This window comes from Taudactylus pleione, unplaced genomic scaffold, assembly GCF_031769625.1.
Source record: "Taudactylus pleione unplaced genomic scaffold, aTauple2 ptg000114l, whole genome shotgun sequence".
In the NCBI taxonomy this organism is placed as follows: domain Eukaryota; kingdom Metazoa; phylum Chordata; class Amphibia; order Anura; family Myobatrachidae; genus Taudactylus; species Taudactylus pleione.
The window spans coordinates 14,370,694-14,387,978 of NW_028284516.1; the positions used below are offsets into that span (position 1 = coordinate 14,370,694).

Consider the following 17,285-nt stretch of genomic DNA (forward strand, 5'->3'; position numbering starts at 1 on the left):
AGAAAACTTTGGATGCCTACTTTGGACAAGGGGACCACTCCTGGTAATGTAGGTGAGTATGTGCATGTATGTAATAAAACTGTACTTTCACGGTGTGTGTGTTGTGTGTTTTTTTACACATTTCTTTACAGGTGAACTACAGGTACCAGTGGGCCCCTAATGCCCTGCATGCTGGTACTTGTGGTTCTCCAAGTACCAGCATGCGGGGGAGGCTTGCTGGGACCTGTAGTTCCACTGTAAAGACAATGTTGTTAATTCTATTTTTTACACACTACATAAACTATCAACCCACCACCCACCGGCCTAGGGTGGTGGAGATAGCCCCAGGCTATCAGCCTAGGCCAGGGGTTCCCTGGAGAGGGGGACCCTTTATTGGGGGGTCCCCAACTCCCCAGGGATACCTGGCCTGGGCTGAGTAGTGGTCAGGACTGATGCTGCGGCTGAGGGGCCCAATGAAAGAGCTCCCCTGGCTGTGGCATCAGCCCCCCGCTAGAAAGGGTCCGGTGCTGGTTTTAATTATAGGGGGACCCCTACACAATTTTTTTCCCCTATAATTAAAACCAGGACTGGCCCTGCAGCCAAGTGCTGGTACCTAATTTACGGTGGAACCCTACACGTTTTGCTCCCAATAATTTTAGGTACCAGGACAAGCTGGCAAGTCCGGGGCTGTTTTTTTTTTTTTAACAAAAAAATTACCCTAAAAATAAAAACTAAAACAACAAACAGTTTGCACATATTTCACTGATATGTGCAGCCTGCATGTTCGGGAGACAAATTCGGGCAGTGAAATTGGGACTTCAAAATGGACAGGATCGAACAAACACACCATCAATCAAAACGATCCTGTCAAAACCAGGACCTTGGTAAATTCCTGATTTTTAAGTGAAAAAAACAGCCGTTTTTGATTGATCCTATCTGAGTTGAAAAACGGGACAAATCGGGACCAAATCGAATCTTAGTAAATTTACCCCAAAATGTTATCTAGATATATACATTTATTTATTGGGCTGAGAATAATATTCATGATTATCTGCGTTGGACCCGTGGGATTCAAGTGTCTGTCTCACAGCGGCAGACACAAATACACCAGAGCAGTTCAGTATTGCTCCAGTGAAGGGACAGCTGTTCCCACCATCTCTAAAATACATACTTTAGCCGCTAACTACTAGTGGTGAAAGTTTAAACTGCTGGGTTCCTATTCCTATTGGTGCACATGCATGAAATGAGCTCACGCAGGTGCACAACGAGGGACAGATAGGGCAGAGGGATCTGAATGGATTCTCATAGGAAGGACTGTCAGCTTCCACAATTAAAATCCGATAAGTTTCAGTTTTGGGAGCTTGATGAATACTCGTCCCAATACTAGTGTATGGAGACAACTGCCACTTTGGTCCTGTTAGGTACATCAAAGGGGTTGGGTACATGATGCCGATGCTCGGGATCCCGGCGGTCAGAATCTCGATTCCGGCATCCCGACAGGGTTAGGATACAGACACATATAGGCAAGTCTCCCCTAATCCTCCTAACCCACACCCTAAACCTAACCTCCACCCTAGTGCCTAAACCTAACCCTTCCCCCTGTCACAGTGTGCCGGACACCGGTCTTCATTTCCCGGGTCCGGCAACACTGGTTCCCTGAGGGGTGGCAGGTGGGGAAATCCCAGAGCCCGCTATCCATGATGCCCTCTCAGGCTTCCTGTCGTGTCCTCCAGCGAGCGGCAAGCAGGGAGACCCTGGTGCCTGCTGCCGCAGGCTATCTCTGTTGACTGTGTGCAGACGGTTGTGCCGCCCCTAGGGGCATGCGCGCCGCACTGCAAGTAGAATTAAAGAGACAGGTCAGGATTAGGGATTTGCTGATTGGGGCTGGGTTGAGCCCTGACCTATATAAGGAAGTTCCTGGGTATAGGCTCCATTCCATACTCCAGGGTTCCTGTGCATATCCTGATTATCTGGATCTGACCTCTGCTATTCCGTGATCCGTTTATGCATGCTCCCTGGTACCGTCTCGTCTGTTTGGTTCTGACCCGGCTTGTCGACTACGCTAATATCTTCTGCACTCCAACTAAGTACACCAACACCTGTATAGCAAAACCTAACCTAAGGGCAGCAAACCTGTGTGTCGGACGCAGCCAAGTCCATACCTTCTTGCGAGGGTCCCTGGTGAATACCGCTGGCACAATAGACTCCGTGCCTCAGGAATAGCCAATTCCCTGAATACGGGTTGCGTCCAGTGTCCGCCCGAGAGTTTGTGACACCCCCCTAGTACCTATTCCTTACTCTCCACCCTAGTGCCTAACCCTAACCCTCCCCCTAACCCCACTACTTACCGTCAGGCTGCCGGGGGTCGGGAAGCCAGTGCCGGGATTCTGACTGGTGTTGGGATTCTGGCTCCAGCATACTGAGCGTCACCATCCTGACAGACGGGATTTCAGCTCCCTCCCCACAGAAGATATGTTCGCACATAAAGTGATGAATAGGACTAATTTTTACTAAAAACATGCGGAAAATAAGTTTTCTAAAAGTGTTTTGGGGCAGAATACATTAATGAAAGTTAGGAACTCATATGAATTTACTCAAAAATGAAGTAAATAAAAGGACCATGGAAATGGCTTTGTGCAACTACTTAGACATGAATAGACTGTGATTACAAATGGACATCCTTTTAGACTAGAAGAAAGTTGCATTAGGAAGCTGGAACCGGGCTGTGAAAATGTAACATGTGCTGCCAGGGATATGGATAACTGAAATGTGTGATGTTATATTTATTGAATGATCATGTACCAAAGACGTGATCACTTAGTCTATGTGTAGAATAGTATTGATTACTACAGAAATCTACAATGGAGTAAGTAAGAAGAGTTTGAACTTAATGGAATTCAATTTTGAAGTGTGTCATTATGACTAAATTATTTCTGCATAAATTATGCTCCAGGCATCCTCAGAGAAACACTGGCTACCTGTTCATTGTATATCTGGACCGTACCTACCAAGTAATATGATTTCCCCAGTTAAACAGTAGAGGAATAATGTCATTTATTTGTCAGTTAACGGGACTGCTGTTTTGTGTTTCTCTGATAAGAAAGGAAAAGGTAAATATAGCCTCAGGTAAGTATATAATCATATACTGTGTGATGGTGTTGCAGCAATAAAAAAAAGCAGAATTGCTTATTTACATATTACTTATAAAATGAAATAAAACACAAAAACACATAACCCGAGATGTATCAAGCATTGCACATGCAAAGCACGCAGGTAGGAAGGCAGCAGTGGGCGTATTTATGCGCAGGTGATCTTTTCAGACATTAGCAGATTTTCGCAGCTGCATTGCATATGAAAATGCAGCTGCGATCACATTAGCCTTCATGTCTGAATCAGGCCGTGAGAACGCTGTATATAATGTTATATTAGAACTCTCTGGTCACTGAAGTAGCAGAATCTTCCCATGCTTTGGACCTTTACGGCCTGATGCATGTCATTCATCATACGCAGCTCAACGTATACAGTAAATTAATTAGCAAAGGCTGCATTCAAATCAGCCATAATTGCTCCTGTATTGAGTGCATGTAACTAAGGGCTCGATTCAGACTCGCTCGCTTGATGCGTTCGCACACAGCCAGCGTATGCAAATTCTGCGATTGCACGGCAAGGCATTAGTATTCCCACTATGTCTTATAGTGCGATCATGGTGTGTATTTAGACGTCCACTAGCCTGTATCAAGACGCCCACTAATGCACGTCATCTCCAGGAAGCGTATGCAACCATCAGTTCTATCGAGTACCATCGGATGCATACGCAGCACTTGTGGCTGACCATACCCTACCGCAAGCACTGCGAGTGCTTCAGTGTAAAATTCAACCAAGTGACGTGTACTATGACGCTGCATCTTAATTATGCACGCCTCTGAAACAGCGTTAAGACGCACACACACCTGCGTTCGCACCAAAACTCCCCCTTTTTAATCGACCATCCCGTCACCACCCACAAACGGCTTCTCCTGTCACTCATACAGCCGGGATGTCTATGCGCAGCGACCGAACGCTTCCTGATTGCACAGACTGGTTCGTGCACGCGTACTGCGATGCGTACGCACAATGCAAACAATGCAAACATCGGCAGTCTCTATCCTTATGCTTAGTTTGATAGTCATCCTCATCATTAGCCTATCCTTGGTGCAATCGATACCCCTGGAAATAGGTGTATTTATGCTTTTGTCCAACTATGCACAGACCACAATTCATCAACAAGCCCTCTTGAACCTTGCCTATGTGAGAACGCTCCGTTACAGCCCAGATTCGCCCCTCCAGTTACAAATGATGATGCAACTGATATGCATATAATTCTGCATTACAGGTGCTTCCATACACTTGGTTCCGGAGTATGCACAGTGCGAATCACGAAAGATATGCTCCGCAATTAGGTGTATGTTCCACGTTCAAATAAAACTTAGTGACAGACTATAGTTACACCCAGGACATGAATGCACTGTGCTATAGGCAGGTGAATGTTCGTATTTAGACAACTTGGCCCATTCAGTTAGAAATGTCAGTCTTCTTGCTGCAAATATATAAATTGTTTGTATCTTGCTGGAAGATGTAATAATACAGCAAATTTACATTTGCTACCTTAGGTAGCAGAAAGGCATGGCACTTCGCTGCCTCCAAGAAGCATTTCTGACTTTTTATATATATACTGTATTAATTAATAATAAAATGCGTTCTTTCAATTATTTTCTTATTAACTAAATGGACATAGGACCTGCCTCAGGTTCCCGCTATTGCTGCCACATCTGCGATTTTTTTTATTCAGTTGTGGATGTGCGAAAATATAATAATACAGCAGCTGCCGGGATTTGCACTAAGGCGCAGATCAGGCAAACATAGACTTTTAGAGTGAGTCTATAGTGACTCAGAATGGCTGCCTTAACTGCGACGCCAGAGCCCTGCTTACTTTATACGGGATTGCAGAAATGGTCGACACACGTCTGCGTTTTCAGCCGACACTCCCCGTTGACTCCCCCAAGTGCTTTCTGCCTGTGCTTTTGCTCCATTTGCGAAAACATTGGCACAGCGTACAGCTCTGAGTCAGGTCATTAACAGAACATTATGTCAGATGAGATAGATTTACATTCCCTTGTGCCATAATATATTGTTACTGATAACCAGCAAACTTTTGGCCTGATTCTAAGTCGCATGTAAAGCAATCTCAGTTGCGGACTCCTCCTGCGATCAGAAGTCCTATGCGACCGAGTCAGGCGCATCTGGGAAACTGAAACCCCATCCCTCCGGCCATGAGAGCAGCAGTCATCACTAGTAATGTCATTTACACCTACCCCTAAGCTTCCTGCAGAAGATGCAGCTGAAAATGACGTGCACTGCGCACATGTACAACTCAGAACAGAGGCAAATTTTCCACAAGGCAATATAAGCGCCGCCTAGGGCCTGGCAGGCCCCAAATGGCCTGTGGCTAGGCCCCACAAAATCCTGCCCTCCATCACAAGGCTGTCTTCCAGTTGTAGCTGTAAATGTTATAGAGACTCTCAGTAACAGAGCTCAGACCATTATTAATATAACTAATACTGGCACTGGGTTCCATTACTGTACCGCTGTAAAAGGTTCCCAGAGGAGCACTGCACACACCATGTGACGTCATGACATCACTCGGCTCTGACCCGCACTCCTAGAGTCCCGCTGTGTCTTCACACTAGTCTGCACTGCCTGGGCAGGAAGGGGGGGCATTTTCCGCCCACCTACAGCCAGCCCCACTGGGGGGCCCTGCACCTGCCTGCCACCAACATAATGCTCCAGGAGCCCTTTCGGTAATTATGGGTTTCGATGTAAATCCCCCTCCTACCCCCTGGACAATCAGAGGGAAAGAGACTAAGGGAGGAGGCTGTTGCTTATGAGGAGAAATGAGCAAGGTCAGTGGCTGCGCTGCAGTGCTGGAAATGCTTCCTCCTAATATTGTGTGTAGGTCATTTCTTTCCACCACCTCTGAGATGCTGAGATCATTAATCCCTTTTCTTGTGGGATCTCCTGCCCCTGCTCCTCTGTACCTTGAGGCCTTACAATGTCCATGACATTGTCCCAGAGTGTGTACTGTTATTATCCAGTGTAGGGACCACCAGTTATCAGAGAAGCCATGAAGTTGGCCTGGTGGCTTACCATGTATTTGCAAATGCATGCAACATGTATCTCTAAATCTCTATTACCATAGTATTGTTGCAGGTACAATTTAGTGTGCTGGGGGACACCCCACTTTTGTTTTTTTTCATTGGATGGTTGTAACTGGGCAGCATCTTACACATAGGACAGGTTTTCTATGACGTGCTGGTGGAATTGCAGACACAGCTGATTGAAAATATTACATATCACTAAATAGACCCCTATGTGGCATATTCAATTGGGGGCAAGAATAGCAAAAATCCCGCATCCACTGAGTTTTGCCTGCATGTGCTGGATTTTTTCTACTCAATTTGTAGCAGGGTTTTTGATTTTTTGAGTTCCGGGAAGATTGTATTTGCACACCTCCAGAGCACGACTAAGTTTTCCTAAAATACACAATTTTAGAAAAAATGGACCAGAAATGCTCTGGGACCCCGCGGCACCCCTCCTAATGACTAATTAAGCAATTGGAAGTAATTACTCACCTTCCGAAGTGCTGTCTTCTGCATCAAGCGTCGAGACCCAGTCTCCTGCAGCAGCAGTGAGTATGTCAGTGTGTGTGAGTGTTTGTGAGTGTTTATGAGTGAGTGTGTGTGCATGAGTGTGTGTATGTGACCCCCGATGTGTATGCCCCCCTGTAATGTGCGCTGGGTGAACTACATCTCCCAGCAGCCCCTTGTGCCTCCCTGCAAAATCCTGCCCTCCATCACAAGGCTGGCTTCCAGTTGTAGCTGTAAATGTTAGAGAGACTCTCAGTAACAGAGCTCAGACCATTATTAATATAACTAATACTGGCACTGGGTTCCATTACTGTACCGCTGTAAAAGGTTCCCAGAGGAGCACTGCACACACCACGTGATGTCATGACATCACTCGGCTCCGACCCGCACTCCTAGAGTCCCGCTGTGTCTTCACACTAGTCTGCACTGCCTGGGCAGGAAGGGGGGGCCTCCCGGCAGCCCCCTGAAGCCTCCCAGCAGCCCCCTCCCCAGTGATAAGATGGAGGGGATGGGGGAAGTTTTTTTGTGTATTTTTTTTGTTTCTGTAGAGGGAGGGGGTTACTTTTATAGATTTTCTTTCAGCTCCAGTATGTCTAGAAAAGTTGTTCATTGTACAAATGGCTCAGGGTGGAGGCCTCAAACCAGCTGTCTCCACGCCGGAACAATGATGAATTGCTACTGCGTCCGCCACAAGTTAGAATGTTAATAATGATATCTGATATCTGAATAGACCCCATAATTAACATAATGAATAGAATCTTGCCTAGTGCCCAGTGAGGACTTAATCGGCTCTGAATCAAATTGGAAGACTCGGAACTCTGACTACATGTCCATGACATGCGTCTCTTACATGTGAACGCCCCGTTGGCACTTACTTCCCATTCAGTAATACCCATTCACCTCTCTGTGATAAGTGCCTCAGATCTGTCTGACTCGTAGCTGAATATGCTGGATGTACCACATGCTCAGTTTGATAATAATCACAGGATGCGGCCATATACGGACTTGCGTCAGAATCAGGCCCTTAGTTCAGAGAAGCTACCCAACATTCTGAGTTGTAAATGTCTAAACTCTAAAGTATAACGTTGACTTGATAGTGATGTGAGTTTTTTTATTTCAGTAGCTGCATCTGTAATTATCAGAGAACAGAAGTTGGATAATTCAATTATCCTTTCTTCACAGAGAATCTCTTAATGTTTGTACTCATTTGATGTATTGTAAGTTCTAATACTTACTGCTTATAAACTCCTTGTTTTAGAAAAGGAATTCAATTATTTACACCAACCGAATCAATGTACTCCATTTTATGTTATTATTATACATTCACAAGCAACATAAACATCTGCTACATCCCAATCTCTTCAATTTGTCACTAACAAGTTTAACTTCTCCATTGACAGCAAACATTGATGGCTCGCTTACCCGTATGTGCGGGGAAAATAAATAGTCTTGTGCCATTTAGTGATGCATTATAGTGCAGTGTACATGCACCTTTGATGTGCTGTGCTTTTCCAAAACGGTATGCAATCAGGAAACCGGCTGCCTTAATACCGACAGCCGGCTTCCCGACTGTCATATCCCGGTGAGGGTGAAATGCCGGGCGTCTATATCTAGATGTCTGTCATTTCCCCAACGCCGGGAGACAGGCGCCCGGCATCCCGATCGAGGGGATGCCGGGCGCCGCGAGCAGACAGCTGCGGGGGGGGGAGGGTTAGGTTTAGGGCACCCGGGGGGGGACTTAGGGTTAGGCACCCCCCCGGGAGGGTTTGGATTAGGCCAGGGGGAGGGAGGGTTAGGCACCCCTGGAGGGGACTTAGGGTTAGGCACCCCCCGGGGTTTAGGCAGCGGGAAAAGGGGGGTTAGGGTTAGACACTTAGAGGGGGGATTAGGGTTAGGCACTTGGGGGGGAGGTTAGGGTTAGGCACCCCTAAGGGGGATTAGGGTTAGGCGGTTAGGTTACGTTAGTTTATACTTACCTTAGCGACGATCGGGATTTCCAGCGCTGTCGGGCTTCCGCTTCCGGGAACTCTGCTTTTGTCGGCCAGGCACTGCCGGGAATCGAACCGCCAGCCTTTCATACCGATTCCACCAAAACAGTCTATTATACTGGTAGCACGTGCTCACGCAAGAGAAATACGGTGTGCCAGGTCCTAATATTTTAAATGCAATGTTAAAATTTTACAACGCAGTGGTGATAATAAACCATCTTATTTCAAGGCATTGGCAGCTGGAAAACGCGCATTGACAGCGGAGCCTTGAAACATTGCCGCTAAATATTGTAGCATCTGGGATAAATGTAAATACACCATAATGTGAATATGTACTAATACTACACTGCTAGGACACATATTGGGAAATTTGCTGAACATTTTTAAACAGACGGACATTTTCACCTGCAATTGTAGAAATGAAGTATTCAGGCTACTCATCACAGATATCTCCTGCTTACCTTCCTCTTGTGGAATGGCCCGCTATCGCCATACACTGGTATGAGGACAGAATTCATCAAGCTCCGAAAATACAATATTTTCGGAGCTTGACTGCGGGAGCATTCGCCATCTCACCCTGCTCCTTCCCATAGTCCCGGGTTGCAAAGAGGAATCCATTCTGATCCCTCAGCTCTGTCCGGCTCCTTCTGGACGTCGTGGCTCTTGTACACGTGTGTGACAATTCAGACAATTACAGTAATTAGAAAATTGCTAATTTTTACTCTAACTCAAAGGAGATGCAAGCAAAAAATTTTTAAATTATTTCCAGATACTTGTTGCCTCTTCATAACAATACCACCACATATCAGTGTGTTCTGGTAGCTGTGTTATTCCTCCTCATATATCACTGTACAGTCCTCTCCCTTCTACATAATAATAATACCACATATCAGTGTGTTCTGGTAGCTGTGTTATTACTCCTCATATATCATTGTACAGTCCTCTCCCTTCTACATAATAATAATACCACATATCAGTGTGTTCTGGTAGCTGTTATTCCTCCTCATATATCACTGTACAGTCCTCTCCCTTCTACATAATTATAATACCACATATCAGTGTGTTCTGGTAGCTGTGTTATTACTCCTCATATATCACTGTACAGTCCTCTCCCTTCTACATAATAATAATACCACATATCAGTGTGTTCTGGTAGCTGTGTTATTCCTCCTCATATATCACTGTACAGTCCTCTCCCTTCTACATAATTATAATACCACATATCAGTGTGTTCTGGTAGCTGTGTTATTCCTCCTCATATATCACTGTACAGTCCTCTCCCTTCTACATAATAATAATAATACCACATATCAGTGTATTCTGGTAGCTGTGTAATTCATCCTCATATATCACTGTACAGTCCTCTCTCTTCTACATAATAATAAAAGCTCTTCACCAATTTATACAGATGTTTCTCAAATTTACCCAAACATCAGGGCAAGGACATTCTACACCCCTGGTGGGGACAGTAGCTGACTTGAATGCGGCTGTTACATTTTCAACTGAGAACCGTGCAGTTGTTTCCCTATTTATGCAGTAGATGGCATCATCCAGGGCAGCGCATCCAGGGCTGATTATACCTATAGGCTAAATGGGCAGTTGCCCAACGGCCCCAGGATTCCAAGGGCCCGTGGCCGATAGCACACCAACCCCCCATCGCATAGCTGCCACCGCTGATAGTCCTGCATGGGGAGGAGGCAGAGGCAGCTGCCGGCTTGGGGGGGGAACTAGCGACAGTGCATTGCACCGGGGCCCACTGTGGTGCAGGGGCCCATAGCCGCCACTGCACCCCCGCTAGTGTCCCCTGGGTTCCAAGTGTAGGGCAGACCGCAGTGAGTAGCAGTCTGCCCTATACAGTTTACAAACACACAGCCGCCAGTGATGGCTGTGTGTTTGTTTTAGCAGCCAATGAGAGTCAGACAGACTCTCATTGGCTGCTGCATCGTTCACGGTTCACGGAGGGAGCCGGCTGGAGCTCACCCCCAGCTCCGCCTCCTGGCGTCATGACGTCTCCCCCATCCCATAGTGCAGATAGGAAGCGGGCCCCGGAGGAGTGGCCAGAGACGGTCGTCGGCAGGAGCGGGGATCAGGTAAGTTGCCTTTTCTTTTTTGTGTGTTTTTGTGTAAGGGGGCATGGGGACTCATAGAGCATAGGGGTGGCCACAACTGGGGGCATTGTATAGGGGGAGGCACTACTAGGGGCACTGTATAGGGGGACCGCTACTGGGGGCACTGTATGGGGACGGTAGCCGCTACTGGGAGCACTGTATGGGGGGGGACTACTACTGGGGGCAATGCATAGGGGGGAATACTACTGGGGGTACTGCATTCAGGGGAGTCCTACTGGGGCACTGCATATGGGGATTACTACTGGGGGGACTGTAAATGGGGGACTACTACTGGGGGCACTGTAAAGGGGGGACTACTACTGGGGGCAATGCATAGGGCACTGCATAGGGGTGATTCCCGGATAACTACTGGGGCCACTGTATAGGGGGACTACTACTGGGGGCAATGCATAGGGGAGACTACTACTGGGGCACTGCATAGGGGGATTACTACTGGGGGCACTGCATAAGGGGGATTCCTGGATTACTACTGGGGGCAATGCATAGGGGGACTACTACTGGGGGCAATGCATAGGGGGACTACTACTGGGGGCACTGCATAGGGGAGACTACTACTGGGGACACTGCATAGGGGGGACTACTACTGGGGGCACTGCATAGGGGGGACTACTACTGGGGGCACTGCATAGGGGAGACTACTACTGGGGACACTGCATAGGGGGGACTACTGGGGGCACTGCATAGGGGGATTACTACTGGGGGCACTGCATAGGGGGGATTCCCGGAGTACTACTGGGGGCAATGCATAGGGGGACTACTACTGGGGGCAATGCATAGGGGGATTACGACTGGGGGCAATGCATAGGGGGTGTCAAAGCTGGATTATTGGCTGAGACAAGATCAGTTTAAAATTGAATCGCAGTGACACCATCTTGCGACTGGCCGCAAGACGCCATTTTGCGAATGACCGCCTAAGCGCCATTTTAGATAAACTCACTCTTTAGTACATGTGGCGATATTACTATTAGCATCATGCGATTGCATCTGTGACCATCGCCCTAACTTACGGCGATTCACCAAAAGCCCATTTCATGACTTTACGTAGTTTGGGTGCTCTGGATAAAGTGTATATTATTTGCATTAGCTGAACAGAGCAAATGGCCATGTGACAACTATTCTGTGTAGACAAGCTTCCTGGATACAACTTCTGCTCTCACTGCAGGTGGCCCTGCTCGAATACACACCTTACATTAGCAGGCTTCCTGCAATAAAAATACCTTCAAAGCCAAGAGTGTTATCTTAGGTTTTGGGTCTTGTAGCTGTGCTAATTTGAATTTTACACAAGAGTCTGGGAGAACAAAGGACTTTACTTTTGAGTCTGGGAAGGGTGGGGGCTGCTGAGAGAGGGGGGCGTGTGGAACTGTAAGGATCAGCATTTCACACTGCTAGGTGTTCACTTAGTTTAAATGAGATGTAAGTGCACCATTTCTCGTACACACATTAATACGCACAATTGCGCTGGTAACTAATCGCATATTAGCGAATGCATAAGATCCTATATGAAAACGCTGTTCATTAGCTTTATGCGCACGCATCTGCTCCAAGTTAACTAGCGTCTTTATATCAAACCCCGCATACTCACACATTACATATCCACATACAAGGTTCCATAAGCTTTAAAGGATAAGATTTAAGTTCGTTCATTTAGTATAAATGCTGTGAAATAAAGATTATTTGGTAACTAAGGTTTTATACATGCTAAGTAAGCCGTGTTTGGTTTTGTACTGATGCGTACTCTTTCAACAGAATTCCGGTATTATCGGTGTGGAGATCGCATCATGCATTCTCAACCTATGGACCGCAGAGACTTCAAGCAACAAAATGTATATAATATGAACAACTGTTAGGATGTTACATGGGGCGGGAAACCAGTTGACCCTCAGTTGTTGGAGGCTGGGTTTTGTCTATTTGAATCAGCCTGTTAAATGCTCTGTAACAGATGTATCCCCCTTGGGAACCAATGGCATCAGCAACAAACTTCTCTATTGTGTTGTCTATTTCTGGGGGGTATAAATATGTATGCTCCAACACTGGGTCTTAGTCTTCTTGCTGAATGCTGATTGACAAAGGGGTTTCTTGCTGATGCCTAACATCTGGTCCAGAAGCGCTGCGTATGTATACTGTACTTGGGTCTGTATAATTCCTTTGTGCCGAATTGTGTCTGGATCAATAGCGTGTAACTGACTGTACTTTTACTTGAATAATACTTGTGCTTTGGAACCACAGATTCCAGGTCTGAAGTCTTTATTTACTGTATGACTGCGTACACAAATTAGCGTCATCCTTAGAAGGTGTAGGCAGGATATTAGAAGGTATAGGCAGGATATTAGAAGGTATAGGAAGGAGTGTATAGAGGTTGTAATATAGATTCCTTAGTTAGGGGCTCATAGTGAAGTGACTTACCTACTCACACGGTACATACTGCTATCGATATTTCAGCAAAGGGTGGAGAGGCCACATGCAGGGTTTACCTGCAACCGCTTTGTGCTGAAAGATACCTATCCATTTCCGTGTGAGCCAAGGAAGCTGACTAGAATCCAGGGACAAGAGAGGAAAAAGTTTGTTTTCCTTTGTTGATAGAATCTAACGTTTAAAAGGGGGGCCGCAGTATTGAGCACGCGGCTGAGTTGCAGTTTTGCGCACAGTAAAGGCGCACAGTAAAGCGTACGCAGCTAAAAAAAGATGGTCATACGGTTGTGTGGTAGTCACATTATTGTGTATGTGACTGGTCGCACAATAGCGTATACGTATTTCCGGTCATGCTGCCACATGTTTAAATAAAGCCGTTGAGGTTTACATTTTTCAATTGTTATCAATATCTGGGTTAACGTGTATTTTTCTGTGCAGGAAAAAAAGTGTGTAACAGTGAATATGTGTTGGTAGGGGTAACTTGTTCCCTACAGTTAAGGGTATTGTATGATCCTTAAGGGCTAGGTGCAAGGGTTAGTCTAGCCGCTCGGTAAGTAGCTTTACCGTTCTATACACAGTAGCAGGTGTACATGTTGTCTTTGTTGTAGAGAGGTGCATGGAAGTAGCCGACATACAAACTTCCATAGGTGTGGAAGTTGCCTTACTAAATCTTATCCGGGTGTGGAAGTTGCCTTTTTAAAATCTTATCCAGGTGTGTGGGCGCCGCCGACTTAAATCGTCCACAGGTAAGTGAAAGTATCTTGATTGTCTTTCACCAGTTTAAATCTTTATTGAAAAGCGTAGGATTTTGTCTCAGAATGGGAGCCGCGCAAACAGTAGAGATGTTAGACAATGATATGCTGCTAATGGAGGCGCCGATCGGATCGGCTCGTCGTATTATGCATACCAAGTACAGTACTTATGCGATAAGGTATTGTGATGTATGGTTTAAAATGACGATGAAGAGTGTTAGACCGTTTCCCAGAATTGGTAGTTTTGATAAAAATGTACTAGATAATGTCCGGGATCACATCAGTCTGATGCGCTCCCGAGAAAAAAAGGTTAAATATTATGAGTGTTTAAAACTGTGGCAGCATGAAGGGGATGCGTGGCTTAAAAATGTGCAAGCGACGCAAACTAGCGCCGCGAGCACATTGCCAGAGAATACATCCGCATTGCTAAATTGCAATACGGATGAGCCGCCAAATGGCGCGCACGTGCGGCAAGGTAGCGTTGTGGAGAGTATTGCCAGTAGTTCATGCTCACCTTCCCCACCTTATGTGGATGGAGGTGCAAGTACAGTTACAAAAAAAATACCCATAAAAATGTAACAAGCAACTTGTACCCTCTCTTAAGCAACCATAAAGAAAATGTTTATGATGTGGATGATGAGCCTATTGTAATGTCTGCCATTTCCCATGCTGTGCAAGTGATAGATGCTGCATCACCACAATCACGAGTGGTGCCGCCATCTCCATCGGAAACAGCAAGGGAAGTGTTAACACCCTCTGCACCCGTAGAGGAAGTTGTTAATACCATACGTAGCAGCAACAGATTAAACCCCCAGCCAGGTAACAAGGTCAAAGGTAGCAGCGCTACCGGTCTGCATCCTATTCGGAAGATAACTGTTCCGAATGGAAATGCAGATGCGAACGGTGTAGTGCCCACTAGGGAAGTAGTAATGCATTGTCCTTGGACAAGAGCAGAACTAAGGGCCTGATTCAGAGCCGCTCGTAAGCGGCCGCTCGTTCGCTCCGAGCGATGTTCGCACAACTGCGCATGCGTATGGGTTGTAATACGCGTGCGCGAACCAGTCATTGCGGTCGGAAATTGTGTGCTCGCAAAATAGCGAATGCCTGCTAATTTGAGTGACAGAATGAGGCGTTTGTGGGTGGTAATAGGGGAAGGTGCTTGAAAACGGGGAGTGGAGATCCGAATGCAGGCGTGCCAAACGGTCAAAACGGGCATTTTAAGGGTGTGCATAATTAACAAAGCAGCGTCATCGACCACGTCACTTGGTTGTCTTTTAGCCTGAACTGCTCGCAGGATTGCGGTAGGAAAATGCTACCACAAGCACTGCGAGCAGTTCAGACGCCTTTCGATGTACTCGATTAATCTAATAAATAGTGGAGATGACGTAGGATGCGAGCGGCCAGGGGGTGTTTTTTAAAAACTAGCGAGCGCATGTTTCGTTCGCTCGCTCAGACATAGAGGTGTCAACAGACCGCAAAGAACGAGTGCTCTATTTAAATATCCGGCCCCTTTTTCTGAACGAGCGAGCGCAAATAGCGTCGGCTATGAATCAGGCCCTAAATTCCATCATAAATGATTTCTCCGATCCCAAAAAGGACCTAGCCAAATGTCAAAGATTTTTGAGAAATTTGGGTAGGTCACATGAGCCAACTAATAAAGATTGGCGGGTGGTGTTAGGGGCCTGTCTTACCACGCAGTACCGACATGACAAAATTTATCACGGATTGTGTACTGGATGGTGACGTTCCCTTAACAGACCAAGTAAACCAAGGCAACATTTCCCGCATTGTAACTCAATTGGGTATATATTTCCCAATTAGTAGTTACCTGGAACAAAATTTTCACCATTAAGCAAAAGGAGAGTGAATCTGCAGAAGATTATTGCGACAAGGCTCTGCAGGCTATCACCCAGTACACTGGGATAGAAAATATTAAAGATAGCACTCACCACAGGGGAATGATAGTCACGGTACTCGTGGACGGTCTGAAAGAAAATTTAAAGACTCGGGTTCAGACCTCACAGCCTGGCTAGCGGGGACTCACAATAGATACCCTCATAGAATCTGCCACTGAACATGATAAAAACATCTCAAAAAAGAGAGAGACCCAGAGCAAAAAACTAATGGCTGTCAGTATCCAAGCTCTGGAGGGAATGACAATAACATCACAGCCAACCGACACACCTGCACCCACACACACACCTGCACCTAAACAGTTACACGTCCTCACCAATCCCACACCACAGCAAACACATCCTTACCCCACATATCATACACAACCAGAGGTGTCATGCTACATGAGACCTGTGGTTCTCATGGTATAGGCAGGATATTAGAAGGTAAAGGAAGGAGTGTATAGAGGTTCTAACATAGATTCCTTAGGGGCCTACTACTGGGGGCACTGCATAGGGGAGACTACTACTGGGGACACTGCATAGGGGGGTACTACTGGGGGCGCTGCATAGGAAATTTGTTGTACTGTACATGTTCAGACTGTAACTTTTTTTTTTTCCTGTAAATGACTTATGTTTTCTGCAGATAGCCAACACCCCCCCACTCCCCCGGCACAGCCTCCACCGATAGCATCCCATCCCTGGCAGAGGATTAATAGGGGCCCCAGTGCATTGCTTTGCCCAGGGGCCTGCACTGCTGTTAAGGCAGCCCTTAGCGCATCTGAAGGGAACCTGGCTTCGTAGGAAAGATGTTTTGTATTCTAACCACTTCTTTGTAGTGGTGTTGTATTGGATGATAGTCACAGTGGAGTCCTGTTGCAAATCAAATCTATAAAAGGGTGCGGCCGTGTGCTACCATGTCACAGGAATCACCCCTGCTGGCATTATAAGGACATTCTTTACACGGGTCACGGCTGATCTTATACCTGAATATCTGGTAATATGAATCTTCTGAGACAGATTTTTCCTCCACAGGCAGCAGCTTCATGTGCTACAGCAAATGAACCTTTTGAAAGGGGAGCTGCATTTTGACCTTGGATTATATAATCTCCATTGTATGCAAGCCCTCACCTCTGATGGCATAAAGGTAGCCCACAAGTGAGAGGAGCTTTAGGTGGGACCTTGGTTGTATCATTGGTGCAAGTTGGCTCCAGATACCAGTAAAAGGATTGTAACATACCAGTAAAAGAATTGTAACAGAATAACTGGTTGGAGCATACAGAGCCTTCATGGGTGTTCTGGGTGCCACCTGCAATGATAATGTAGTTGTACTTTGAACAGTTGCTACACCCTATAAGACTGGCTTCCTCTAGGACAGGGGTGGGGAACCTTTTTTTCTGACGAGGGCCATTTTGATATATATAACATTATTCGCAGGCCTGGTGCAGGCCAG

The 17,285-nt window shown here is 46.3% G+C and overlaps 1 pseudogene; it reads right to left on the reverse strand.

Annotated features, from left to right (window-relative positions):
• Window positions 1-8,869: 8,869 nt before the first annotated feature.
• Window positions 8,870-17,285, reverse strand: part of LOC148524968 (kelch domain-containing protein 7B-like) — a 30,771-nt pseudogene continuing 22,355 nt past the window's right edge.